This window comes from Penaeus monodon, chromosome 31 (genome assembly GCF_015228065.2).
Source record: "Penaeus monodon isolate SGIC_2016 chromosome 31, NSTDA_Pmon_1, whole genome shotgun sequence".
Classification (NCBI taxonomy): Eukaryota; Metazoa; Arthropoda; class Malacostraca; order Decapoda; family Penaeidae; genus Penaeus; species Penaeus monodon.
The window spans coordinates 28,472,271-28,472,751 of NC_051416.1; positions in this window are offsets into that span (position 1 = coordinate 28,472,271).

Sequence of the window (481 nt, forward strand, 5' to 3'; positions counted from 1 at the left end):
TGTGGGTTTCCAAGCAAGCATAGTTTAAGGGGAAGTTATCTAGCTATTCACAGAGATATGTGCATAAGATGAAAAACTGGGAAGTTCCAGATTGATGTATGGAAGTAAATAATATTTGGGGATAAAATAATTGTTCTTATATCATAAACACTGAACAAATGTTTACCTTTTTGATGCATTAAATGGTAGGTAAATTCAATTTCATATGATTTATCTCCTCTAGTTTTGAATCTTTTGCTTGTAATATCAGTTACTTTATTTTTTTGCCATAATGTTGCAGTTTGATTGAATAAGAATTACAATAAGGGTAAAAAAAAACACACTTTTACTGTTATTAGAAGCCTTGTTATCATATTCCTTTCATTCTCAATAAAAAGGAGGTTTTAAATCATGCACTTCCTACGACCACAAAACATCCAAACGAAACATTATAAAACTCCTAAAGAAAGACTCAGTGGACTAAATCCTACAACTGAACCAT